The sequence below is a fragment of the Carcharodon carcharias genome, chromosome 9 (assembly GCF_017639515.1).
Source record: "Carcharodon carcharias isolate sCarCar2 chromosome 9, sCarCar2.pri, whole genome shotgun sequence".
Taxonomy (NCBI): Eukaryota; Metazoa; Chordata; class Chondrichthyes; order Lamniformes; family Lamnidae; genus Carcharodon; species Carcharodon carcharias.
Window position 1 is genome coordinate 86,180,456 of NC_054475.1, and position 9,944 is coordinate 86,190,399.

General features: G+C 47.2%; 1 pseudogene; it reads right to left on the reverse strand.

Moving 5' to 3' along the window:
* LOC121282438 overlaps positions 1–9,210 on the reverse strand; it is a 46,449-nt pseudogene extending 37,239 nt beyond the window's left edge.
* Between the last annotated feature and the right edge of the window lie 734 nt (positions 9,211–9,944).

Here is a 9,944-nt window from a genome sequence, read left to right on the forward strand (position 1 = left end):
GATTTTGGGGTGGGACACATTCTCATCAGTTTTCCATTCATTTTGCCCCCAGTGAAATTCCTGGTGAGAACTCAGACCAGGGCTTCCTGAACATGCCCTTTTACAGGGTTCAGAATAAAACTGAAAGGTAACGACAGGATAAGGGCATGAGTCCAAATTCCCATCATTACTGCCCCATTACACCCTGTCTAACAAACAGCTGTATCAATTATTATTTTAAAGATTATTCAAAAGTTATAAATCAGCAATTCTACACAAATAAATATCTCTGGGCAGGTTTATCCGGTTGGCAAGTGGGGGCGGGGCCCAGTCGCCGACGCGTAAAGTGACGCGGGGATACGTCGGGCGTGTGTCCCGCGTCATTTAGATTTTCAGTTCGGCCATTAAAAAACTAATTAACCTCATTAATGGACCTGCCCACTCAACCTTAGGGTTGACGGGCAGGCCAGGAGCTCAGGTGGGCCTCGGAAAAAGCATGAAACCTCATCCACAGGCGGGATGAGATTTCATAAGGGTATTTAAATTTTCAAGAAATGTTTCAAAAAACTTATAGACATGTCCGAACTCATGTGACAGTGTCACATGAGGGGACATGGCAGGGAAAAATTAAACATGTTTATTAAATGTTTTAACTCAGAGCCGATCTCCCTGAGGCAGCACTTTGCTTCAGGGAGACCTGTGCGCTCTTTTGTGCACATGCGTGAAAGAGCACACTCCCAGCTGAGAGAATCCAGCCCCCTCTAAATGTTGCCCTCTATTTCAAGAATGAGATTCATTAAATAAATGATCTTTAAAACCAAAATGATCATTCATTTTGGTTTTAAATACTATCCATTTGAAGAATCTCACTATGAAAATAGTCACATTTACTTAAAAGGATTTGCGATCAGTGTTGATTTTCTAGAAATATAAAACTCCTACCCAGATATTAACTGAGCTTGTCACTTTTACTCCTGGAAGTGAATTGTGGAATAATTTCTTTGTTTATTTTCTTGTCCAGCTAATCATGGGGATGTTCTTTAAGTACCATGGTTCTGGTTCTGGATTAGGAATCTACAGTTCACAAGTTCAAATTTAACCAGGATAAATAATCTGGGGATTTGTGAGCTGGAACTAAAAATTACAATAAACAGTAATAGTGTGTTGTAAAAAATCCAACTGTTTCACTAATGTCCTCAGCCACAAAGGTCACTGCCATACTTACCTGGTCTGACCTACACATGTCTCCAGTTTCATACAATGTGATTATCTCTTTCTGAAGTCAGAGCAACCAGAGATGGATAATAAATACAATCTTTTCACATCACCCACATCCCAAGAAAGAAGAATTTACAAATAGCAAGCAGATTAAATGTGTAAGATTCAACTAATCTTTTCTTACATCAGCATTATTCAAGCCTGTATTATTTCCCCAGTACAATCAAAAAATTCCCAATTCATTGACCTTAATGATCTGGATTTTACCGTCAGTGATGAGTGATGGTACAAAAACAAAAATACCTGGAAAAACTCAGCAGGTCTGACAGCATCTGCGAAGAGGAACACAGTTGACGTTTCGAGTCCATATGACTCTTCATCAGAACTAAGGAAATAGAGAAATGAGGTGAAATATAAGCTGGTAGAGGGGGGTGGGACAGGTAGAGCTGGTTAGAGGGCCAGTGATAGCTGGAGGCAAAGAAGAGATTGCCAAAGATGTCATAGACAAAATGACAAAGAGGTGTTGATGGTAGTGATATTATCTAAGGAATGTGGGACATAAGGGACGTTAAGGGAAGCAAGCAGGACAAGCAAGTGGCAGATGGCCCTAGTGCGGGTGGGGTGGGGGGAAGGGATCAAAATGGGCTAAAAGGTGGAGATAAAACAATAGATAGAAATAACTTTAAAAATAGGTGGGAAAAGAAAAATATATATTTTTTAAATTATAAATTATTGGAAAAAGGGAATCAGAAAGGGGGTGGGGATGGTGGAGAGAGTTCATAATCTGAAGTTGTTGATCTCAATATTAAGTCTGGAAGGCTGAAAAGTGCCTAGTTGGAAGATGAGGTGCTGTCCTCCAGTTTGCGTTGAGCTTCACTGGAACATTGCAGCAGGCTAAGGGCAGGCATGTGGGCATGAGAACAGGGTGGTGTGTTGAAATGGCAAGCGACAGGGAGGTCTGGGTCATGCTTGCGGACAGACCGAAGTTGTTCCGCAAAGCAGTCACCCAGTCTGCGTTTGGTCTCTCCAATGTAGAGGAGACCGCATTGGAAGCAGCAAATGCAGTAGACTAAATTAAGGGAAGTGCAAGTGAAATGCTGCTTCACTTGAAAGGAGTGTTTGGGCCCTTGGACGGTGAGGAGTGGGGAAGTAAATGGGCAGGTGTTGCACCTTCTGCGGTTGCATGGGAAAGTGCCGTGGGAGGGGGTTGAGGTGTAGGGGGTGATGGAGGAGTGGACCAGGGTGTCCTGGAGGGAATGATCCCTATGGAATGCCACTGGTGGGGGTGAAGGGAAGATGTGTTTGGTGGTGGCATCATGCTGGAGTTGGCATTTATTTCAAGAGGACTAGAATATAAAAGCAGGGATGTGCTACTGAGGCTTTATAACGCTCTGGTCAGACCACATTTAGAATATTGTGAGCAATTTTGGGCCCCGCATCTCAGGCAGGATGTGCTGGCCCTGGAGAAGGTCCAGAGGAGGTTCATGAGAACGATCCCAGGAATGAAAGTCTTAACATATGAGCAATGTTTGAGGACTCTGGGTCTATACTCAATGGAGTTTAGAAGGATGAGGGGGGATCTGATTGAAACTTACAGAATACTGAAAGGCCTGGATAGAGTGGATGTGGGGAAGATGTTTCCATTAGTAGGAGAGACTAGGACCCGAGGGCAGAGCCTCAGAGTAAAGGGAAGACCTTTTAGCACAGAGATGAGGAAAAACTTCTTTAGCCAGAGAGTGGTGACTCTATGGAATTCATTGCCACAGAAGGCTGTGGAGGCCAAGTCATTGAGTGCATTTAAGACCGAAATAGATAGGTTCTTGATTGGTAAGGGGAGAAGGCGGGAGAATGGAGTTGAGAAACTTATCAGCCATGATTGAATGGCGGAGCAGACTCGATGGGCCGAATGGCCTAATTTCTGCTCCTAGGTCTTATGGTCTTACTCAGGCTCAGGTGATATTCAAGCTCCCTGAGTACTTCTGCTGTACTTTGGCAAATTTCTAGACTAAATGTTAATTTTCCAGGTTATTTGTATAAGTTTCAGAACATTCAGTATCAAAGTGAAATTATTTTGCATCTACAGGTTTGACAGCAGCTGAATTTTTAAAGGGGACAGCACCATGAAGCTGCAGCAATCAGGAGCTCAGACAAAGCAGAATTGTGTATGTTTGTTCAAATATAGGACGGTCTGTTCAAATACCTGAGATCTAAAGATGATCCACTGGTGCCTAAATTCATTCGATACTCAGAAATTATATTTTAATTATTTGTTTGTGCTCCAGTTGCATTGAGACTATCTGCCCCAGTTACACTGAGAATATCTGGGTGGAATTTTCCACTCCAAAAACTAAGTGCAGTGGTAGATGGGATAAGCGGTGGATTTCCCAATGCACAACAGGATAGGATATCGAGCCCAATTTTACACTGGAAGCTAATCATTAATGCATTGATGAGGGCCTTTCTGAAACACATGGCGGGGTGGGCACTGATTCATCCACCCTGCCATTACCTAATGGGGTCGAAGGTTCTGGCGCTATACTTAAATGGTGCCCAAATAAAACAGTCACTCTCTGCAGCCCAGCTGTGTTCCCCACCGACCTTGAGATGGCCCCCAGGACCAAAAAACGTGTAACCTTAAGGTATAGCCATGACTCCCTGCCGGCTTTAGTAAGAGTTTTCCGCCAATACGGGGATGTCCTTTACCTGAAGGATGATTCCAGGAGGCCCACCAACCTCACATCGCTGGCCTGGGTGGGCAGTCACAGAGGAGATCTACCCATAGGGCTTCCCATCAGTTAAATGTCCTGCAGCTCAGGAAGAGGAGGAATGGTCTCATCCACCAGGATGAGTCAACCTTCAGCTCATTCCAAACTCACGCTCTCAAAATGGCATCATACACTCAAAAGGTTACACTCATCAGGGATCTCACACAATATTCGCTGGGGATATATCAGTGTTGATTGTCTCTCAAACACATCACCAGCATCTCATCTACCATGTTGCATAAACAGCATCATCAGTCCTTGCTAGGGAGGGCTCTACACGGCAGGCATGAATGCATCCCAACTTCTGCTCCACCCCATCTCATCATCCAGTTGTCTTCATGAAGGCCCAGCTTGCCCACAACAGGAAGGAGGGATCCCAGACCAGAGGAAGGATGGCTGATATTCTGGAGCTGAGTAAATTTTGAGGAGGCTGCCACCAAGTTGGCAGGGGAGGACAGGCAAACCTCTCCCAGCAAACCAGTGCAGGTGAACCCTCCATGCATCAAACACATCCTGACATTCACCGTGAGTGTCATGCAATGTTGTATTCAGCCTGCTCAAGAAATAAATCTATCTCCTCCCTTTTACATGCACCAGAAGGCCCAAACAGACCACCAGAGCTACAATAAAAACAGCCCCCAGGCCACCTCATTGGAAGATGTTTCAGGTGAAGATCCATTACTGTGTTCAAATGGACCCTCCACCAGTGCAGAGGCACACAACCCAGTGAGTCATAGGTCTTGCTTTGGCTCTGGGCCACATTCTGTGGAACACTTCATAGACACGTCTCTGCAGTGACAGCCCATGGGCAACATTTTCCATTGTGGAGGGGTGGCAGGGTCCTCGCCGCCATTTTACACGGGCAGGCCAATTAAGGCCCATCCAGCATACTTCCTGACTCCTGTGGATAGCGGGAGTGTATGGGCGGCGGCGGGCATGCACAGACCGCTGGGTCTAATAGCGACCCAGCAGCCTGTTTAAAAGAAGGCCTGGCAGCCTATTGTAGGCTGATGACAATGGCTAGCTCAAGGGCGCACCACAGGGAGTCGGCTGAGCAGGGCAGGCTGGAGGGAAGGGCAGAGGAGCAGGCCAGGCTGCAGGGTATTCAGCCTGCTCAAGAAATAATTCCAGTGCGCCCCTTGCTAGGGAGGGCTCTACACGGCAGGCATGAATACATCCCAACTTCTGCTCCACCCCATCTCATCATCCAGTTGTCTTCATGAAGGCCCAGCTTGCTTTTCAGATAACTGTCTCGCTGCTCTCCTCGAGGAGGTGGCAGCACGGCAGGAGGTGTTGATCTCCCAGGATGGGAGGAGGAGGCCTCCCCACATCACCAAGCGTGCCTGGGAGGAGGTGGTGGAGGTGGTGAGCTCCCGCAACATGGTGCGGTGCACCTGGATCCAGTGCCGTAAGTGCTTCAATGATCTGTTGCGCATCGTCAAGGTAAGTATCATGTTCGCGTTGGGCATTTAACCCAGCAGGTGGCCTTAGCCTTTGAAGCCCTCCCCACCCAAGTCTTACTGTCATGGCTTCATTGAATCATGTAGAGCATTTTTCCTTCACTGGGTGGGCCATGAGGAGATGAGTTCTCCCCTGCACCATGTGTTGCTCTTAGTCGCACATGACTAGTCTGGGTGAAAACTGCAGGAAATGCAGCTAGGCACATACTCAGAACTCCAACACATGTCCTATTCACGATGATGAGATTGTGGAAGGGGAGCCTCAAGGTGTCATGGCAAAGAACCACCTGCTGCCCTCGAAGCTGCACGTGGTTGCACTTCCTTGCTATGGGAGCAAATACCGTGTAGTTCCTAAAGTGATGTACGCAGCATGTGGGTGTTGGGATAAAAACAAAAAACAAAAAACTGTGGATGCTGGAAATACAAAACAAAAACAGAATTAACAGGAAAAACTCAGCAGGTCTGGCAGCATCGGCGGAGAAGAAAAGAGTTGACTTTTCGAGTCCTCATGACCCTTCGACAGAACTAGGCAAATCCCAGGAAGGTGTGAAATATAAGCTGGTTTAAGGTGATGGGGGGGTGGGGTTGGGTGGGGGGAGAGAAGTGGAGGAGGTGGTGCGGCTGTAGGCAAAAGCAATGATAGAAGCAGATCCTCAAAAGATGTCACAGACAGCAGAACAAAAGAACACATAGGTGTCGAAGTTGGTGATATTATCTAAACGAATGTGCTAATTAAGAATGGATGGTAGGGCACTCAAGGTATAGCTTTAGTGGGGTTGGGGGGAGCATAAAAGATTTTAAAAGATTTTAAAATAATGGAAATAGGTGGGAAAAAGAAAAATCTATATAATTTATTGGAAAAAATCAAAAGGAAGGGGGAAGAAACAGAAAGGAGGGTGGGGATGGAGGGGGGAGGTCAAGACCTAAAGTTGTTGAATTCAATATTCAGTCCACAGGGCTGTAAAGTGCCTAGTCGGAAGATGAGGTGTTGTTCCTCCAGTTTGCGTTGGGCTTCATTGGAACAATGCAGCAAGCCAAGGACAGACATGTGGGCAAGAGAGCAGGGTGGAGTGTTGAAATGGCAAGCAACAGGGAGGTTTGGGTCATTCTTGCGGACAGACCGCAGGTGTTCTGCAAAGCGGTCGCCCAGTTTACGTTTGGTCTCTCCAATGTAGAGGAGACTGCATTGGGAGCAACGAATGCAGTAGACTAAGTTGGGGGAAATGCAAGTGAAATGTTGCTTCAATTGAAAGGAGTGTTTGGGCCCTTGGACGGTGAGGAGAGTGGAAGTGAAGGGGCAGGTGTTATATCTTTTGCGTGGGCATGGGGTGGTGCCATAGGTGGGGGTTGGGGAGTAGGGGGTGATGGAGGAGTGGACCAGAGTGTCCCGGAGGGAACGATCCCTACGGAATGCCGACAGGGGGGGTGAAGGGAAGATGTGTTTGGTAGTGACATCATGCTGGAGTTGGCGGAAATGGGGGAGGATGATCCTTTGAATGCGGAGGCTGGTGGGGTGATGAGTGAGGACAAGGGGGACCCTATCATGTTTCTGGGAGGGAGGAGAAGGCGTGAGGGCGGATGCGCGGGAGATGGGCCGGACATGGTTGAGGGCCCTGTCAACGACTGTGGGTGGAAAATCTCGGTTAAGGAAGAAGGAGGACATGTCAGAGGAATTGTTTTTGAAGTTAGCATCATCGGAACAGATGCGACGGAGGCGAAGGAACTGAGAGAATGGGATGGAGTCCTTACAGGAAGCGGGGTGTGAGGAGCTGTAGTCAAGGTAGCTGTGGGAGTCGGTAGGCTTGTAATGGATATTGGTGGACAGTCTATCACCAGAGATTGAGACAGAGAGGTCAAGGAAGGGAAGGGAAGTGTCAGAGATGGACCACGCGAAAATGATGGAGGGGTGGAGATTGGAAGCAAAATTAATAAATTTTTCCAAGTCCTGAAGAAAGCATGAAGCAGCACCGAAGTAATCATTGATGTACTGGAGAAAGAGTTGTGGAAGGGGGCTGGAATAGGACTGGAACAAGGAATGTTCTACATACCCCATAAAGAGACAGGCATAGCTGGGACCCATGTGGGTACCCATAGCCACATCTTTTATTTGGAGGAAGTGAGAGGAGTTGAAGGAGAAATTATTCAGTGTGAGAATAAGTTCAGCCAGACGGAGGAGAGTAGTGGTTGATGGGGGTTGTTCGGGCCTCTGTTCGAGGAAGAAGCTAAGGGCCCTCAGACCATCCTTGTGGGGGATGGAACTGTAGAGGGATTGGACGTCCATGGTGAAGAGGAAGCGGTTGGGGCCAGGGAACTGGAAATTGTTGACGTGACGTAAGGTGTCAGAGGAATCACGGATGTAGGTGGGGAAGGACTGGACAAGGGGAGACAAAAGGGAGGCAAGATAACAAGAAATGAGTTCTGTGGGGCAGGAGCAAGCTGACACGATCGGTCTACCGGGACAGTTCTGTTTGTGGATTTTGGGTAGGAGGTGGAAGCGTCTGAGGTTGGGCAACTATCAAGTTGGAAGCTGTGGGAGGAAGATCCCCAGAGGAGATGAGGTCAGTGAGAGTCCTGGAAACAATGGCTTGATGTTCAGTGGTGTGGTCATGGTCCAGGGAGAGGTAGGAGGAAGTGTCGTCAGGACTTGGAAAAATTTATTAATTTTGCTTCCAATCTCCACCCCTCCATCATTTTCACGTGGTCCATCTCTGACACTTCCCTTCCCTTCCTTGACCTCGCTGTCTCAATCTCTGGTGATAGACTGGAGAGACCAAACGTAAACTGGGCAACCGCTTTGCAGAACACCTGCGGTCTGTCCGCAAGAATGACCCAAACCTCCCTGTCACTTGCCATTTTAACACTCCACCCTGCTCTCTTGCCCACATGTCTGTCCTTGGCCTGCTGCATTGTTCCAGTGAAGCCCAACGCAAACTGGAGGAACAACACCTCATCTTCCGACTAGGCACTTTACAGCCCTGTGGACTGAATATTGAATTCAACAATTTTAGATCTTGACCTCCTCCCTCCATCCCCACCCCCCTTTCTGTTTCTTCCCCCATCCTTTTGTTTTTTTCCAATAAATTATATAGATTTTTCTTTTTCCCACCTATTTCCATTATTTTAAAATATTCTTAAATCTTTTATGCTCCCCCCACCCCCACTAGAGCTATACCTTGAGTGCCCTACCATCCATTCTTAATTAGCACATTCGTTTAGATAATATCACCAACTTCGACACCTATGTGTTCTTTTGTTCTGCTGCCTGTGACATCTTTTGAAGATCTGCTTCTATCACTGCTTTTGCCTACAACCACACCACCCCCTCCCATTTCTCTCCCCCCACCCACCCAACCCCAACCCCCCACCACCTTAAACCAGCTTATATTTTACACCTTCCTGGGATTCACCTAGTTCTGTCGAAGGGTCATGAGGACTCGAAACGTCAACTCTTTTCTTCTCCGCCAATGCTGCCAGACCTGCTGAGTTTTTGCAGGTAATTCTGTTTTTGTTATGTGGGTGTTGGTTGCAGGCGTACTATCTTTTTATGTGACTGATCAGCAGTAGCGGGGAGAGGAGGCACTGGAGGCCTGATATGGGCCACTGTGGTCAGGGTGCAGTGTGCACGTGCAGAGTCCATGTGCAATTTGTCGTAATGAATGGTATTCTCACTTTCTCAGGAGAAGAATGTTTATAATGCCTTGCAGCTTGCGAGGACTGGAGACAGCCAGGCTCACCTGCTCATCTAATGCCGATTCAAGTAGGAGGCCCTTGAACTGGAGAGGCGCCATGCACCCAAGTCAACTGATGTCAGTGAGGCTGGGGTGAAATGGCTAGGTACTTGAGGCCAACAGTGACATCAGCTCTGTCTTCCCAATATCTATAGCACCAATGGTTGTTAAATTTGTTATTGTTGCAACATTGCTCATTCACAGACTGATAGAGTCTGATAGAGGTGTGCAGCACAGAAAAAGGCCCTTCGGCCCATTGAGTCTGCGTGGGTCAAACACGTACCTAGCTATTCTAATCCCATTTTCCAGCACTAGGCCCCATATCCTTGCATGCCATGGCATCGCAAGTGCACATCCAAATACTTCTTAAATCTTATGAGGGTTTCTGCGTCTACCTTCCTTTCAGGCAGTTCATTCCAGGTTCCCAACACACTGCATGCAAAAGTTGCTCATCATATCCCCTGTAAACATCCTGCCCCTTACCTTAAATCTATGACTCCTGGTTACTGATCCCTCTGTCAAGGGGAAAAGATCCTTTCTGTCTACCCAATCTATGCTCCTCATAAGTTTATACACCTGAATCTCCTCTGCTCTAGGGGAAATAACCCCAGTCTATGCAATCTTTCCTCATAACTGAAACTCTCCAGCCCTGGCAATATCCTGGTAAATGTCCTCTGCACTCTTTCTGCTGCAATCACATCCCTCCCATAAAACGCATTTCAGAACTGCATGCAGTACTGTAGCTGTGGCCTAAGCAGCGTTTTCTACAGCTCGAACGTTACCTCCCTGCTCCT